The sequence below is a fragment of the Atta colombica genome, unplaced genomic scaffold (genome assembly GCF_001594045.1).
Source record: "Atta colombica isolate Treedump-2 unplaced genomic scaffold, Acol1.0 scaffold185, whole genome shotgun sequence".
NCBI lineage: Eukaryota > Metazoa > Arthropoda > Insecta > Hymenoptera > Formicidae > Atta > Atta colombica.
In genome coordinates this window covers 73,785-77,377 of record NW_017259277.1, presented here as the reverse complement: position 1 = coordinate 77,377, position 3,593 = coordinate 73,785, and positions in this window count along the sequence as shown.

Sequence of the window (3,593 nt, the reverse complement as noted above, 5' to 3'; positions counted from 1 at the left end):
GAGCGGATTACTCGGAATTTATGCTCCTCTCGTCCCTCAGCCAGGCACCGACGATTAATTTTGGACCTCAGCTTTTCAGAAACGCATTTCAGGTGCGCCTCTCTAATGGCGTCACAAATCACTACCATAATAATCTCGATGCTAAAAGAAATGCGATCATCGCCACTTGTGTTCTCTCCCTCATCCCTTTTCTCCTTCTTTCTAGGTTCAACACTGCTGTTGAAGTCGAATCGTCCCAGTTATTGATTTTCAACTTAAACATTGTGCATATCAGGAGAAACGACTCAAATTACAATACCATATGCTTTCGTCAAATCAAATTTGATTTTATTAAGAGAACATTTTGAAAAAAAAGCAATTGCTCATTCCGATCTTTAAACAGCTCAACTTTAAACATTTTATATTTTAAAAAATTAGAAATGAGAATATAATGTACAAACTTAAAATGAGAATATAATGTACATTCTTTTTTTTTTATAAATTTAAAATAATACCATAAATTTGCGTTAGAATAAAAAATAAAGGGCAAAAAAAATAAAAGATTAATAAAAGTTTAATTATTTGTTAATAAACCTTATGTTACTTTGTTTTTAATCGCTAGATAAAGAATTAATATATAGAATATATAAGCTTATATATACAGGGCGTCTCATCACTCACGATAAATATTTGAAAGACAGATTCTTTGTAATATTTTAAGACGAAAAGTTTAATACTAAAATGTCGAAGCTATGATAGTTTTCAAATAGGAAGAGTTTAAACATTACGAATAATGGGACGAAAATTTCGCGCGCTCAGGGGTGGCACAATAATTAATGTAAAAGTGCTTCTCCTAACTTCATGTTTTTCACGATAACAAAAGTCAACATCTTCACATTAACTATCTTGTCGTCTTTGAGCGCACGAAATTCTCGTCTTTTAAACTCTTTCCATTGGCAAACTAGAATACCCTCGACATTTTCGTATTAGACTTTTCGTTAAAATGTTACAACTTTTCTTAAAAGGTTAAAAAATCTATCTTTAAAATTCATCGTTAGTGATGGAATACCGTGTATGTGCATGTGTGCGTGCGTGTGTTTTTGTGTGTGTGTGTGTGTGTGTGTGTGTGTGTGTGTGTGTGTGTGTGTGTGTGTGTGTGTGTGTGTGTGTATGTGTATACATATATGTTGTGATGTAATGTTTTTTACTGTCCCTTACAAGGATCTGACTTGATCAAAATAACATAGCATTATCGTTTTGTGTCTCGGAGGGTGGGCGCGTCGACGCTTATCATGATTTTCTAGCAATTTTTTTTTGTTACGTCCTGCAAAATATTATTACTGTTTGCGAATTTACTTAGGATAATCGATGATTCCTATGTGATATTCATTGTACGAAGCATCGTCTCACCACCTTAATTGGCGGCAAGGAAGAAGATATGTAGAAGAATCGGAGGCGCAAAACTATTCAGAGAAGAGATAGCACGCAGATGATACTGTTTTGAATTTTCTCAATCAATGCCCTATTTATGAACTTATTATTCTGTCGATAAATTCGATAAATTACTGATAACGACAAGAAAAGGCTAAAGACAGCGACTGAAGCAGCGACAAGGAATGGCCACTCTGCGCCAAAATGCAAGCAAGAGATCCCCATTATCAATATCATGAGGAAACCTCTGCCAAGAAATCACGTCGAAATCGAAAGCAGAGATTGTCTGAAAAGAAGCCTACCATATCCTGAAGACACTCCTGAAAGAATTCAGATAAGAATTTTACGAGCAGCCGAAAAAATCAGTCATACTATCGCTTGATGATATCAGTCACATCTCGCGCGCAAGGATACTCGGCGCTATCGCGACTCGCGAAGCTCGCGAGATGGCTCGCGATCAATCAAATACGATAAGCTTTATCACGAACCTGCCGTCGCCTGCGTGCCCCCAAAATATCGCATATAACCGTTAAATTATTAATCAGCGTAAATAGAGCATTGTAAACGGTTAAGAGAATACATCTTTGTTATTATTCTTTGTTACAATACAAATTCTGAATATTCTATTGCTGCATTATCCTGCTCGTTCTCAAAATATCCTCTGTTCCTAGCCACGAATCGCTCTTCTACTAATACCGTAGCTGAGCAGTCGGTTGTGAAAATCGTCGGCGTTCGCAATTCTTTAGAGATCTTTATATTTTGAGTAAAATCTTTGTTAATTCCGTGAAAAAGTGGCATGCTCAAGATTATTCGTGGCTGGCGCCAATTATCGGTATTGCAAACAATATAAATAATGTCTGAAAATATTTTCTGTCGCATTTCGAATATCGAATAAGTATTATTTGCGAAAACCTTAAAGAATATTAATCGCGAACGCACAACGAAGTTCCACGCTCGTAAGTGCAGTCGCAATGTACACACACACACACACAGAGATATATATATACATTCATATACAGGGTATATCTAAAATAACGCTTACTATCATCATATAGTGCTTAATAAAAAACTGAATCGAAAAATCCTCTATCATTTTGCAATTTTCGCAACTTTTTTTTTAGTTACTCAATGTGAGCAAAATGTCTAAAATCAACATATAAGACAACTTTAAGACTACTTTAAGATATCTTTAAGAGTTTTTTAAAAAACTCTATCTTTAAAATATTTCACAAGGAACACTGAAAGATATCTTAAAATTGTCTTTACATCGATTTTGTCCATTTATTCGGCAATCTTTAGAAATTAATATCTCATTTATTGTCAAAATTGCGAAATGAGCTTTTCAACTCAGTTTTTTATTAAAAATAGCTATGATTAGTGAGCGTATATGATTAGTGGGCGTTATTTCAAATACCCTGTATATCTTGTATATATATATATATATGTATTACATATCTTATATATCTTATAATATCTTATAATGCCTTCGGAAAAAGTATTCTAAATTCTTAGTATTCGTCTGGTTCATTTCTGTTCTATCTAGATCTTCTGTTCTATCTTGATATTTGCATCAACGACGTTTCCCGAACAATAATTATTGTTAATGATATCGTTACTCATAATAAAACATACAAATTTGCTTCTAATAACAAATTTATATATTCCCCGTGAACATCGTGATATATTACTGATTCAATGATTAATAACAATTAATAAAATAAATATCTGACATAAATAAATGACAAACAAATATTAATTAATGAGATTGATGGGAATAATTTGATAATTAATTTCGGATAAGAGATCGTTACTTGAGAAAAATATTATTCACAAGGCTCTTGTGATGAATCCTAATTTATTCTGAGAATATTTAACTAGGATTTTCTTCTCCTGTTTATTGTAACTATTGTATTTTCCTTCCTCTAATTAAATATCTCTTACATTTGCATCCAAATTTTCTAGCTGCAGATTTTTGTCAACTATAAATCTCTCTAAATAATAGAGAAAAAAAATTCAAAACATAATTAGATATACGTAATAATGTCATTTTACGCGTTCGCATTCACAAAGAGACTTCTACAGACATGATATGTACGACTCATCAATTTTTTCATTTTTTCACAAGATGAAGTAATCATCTGTATTATTACTTCAATGAAATTTTATATATACATATATATATA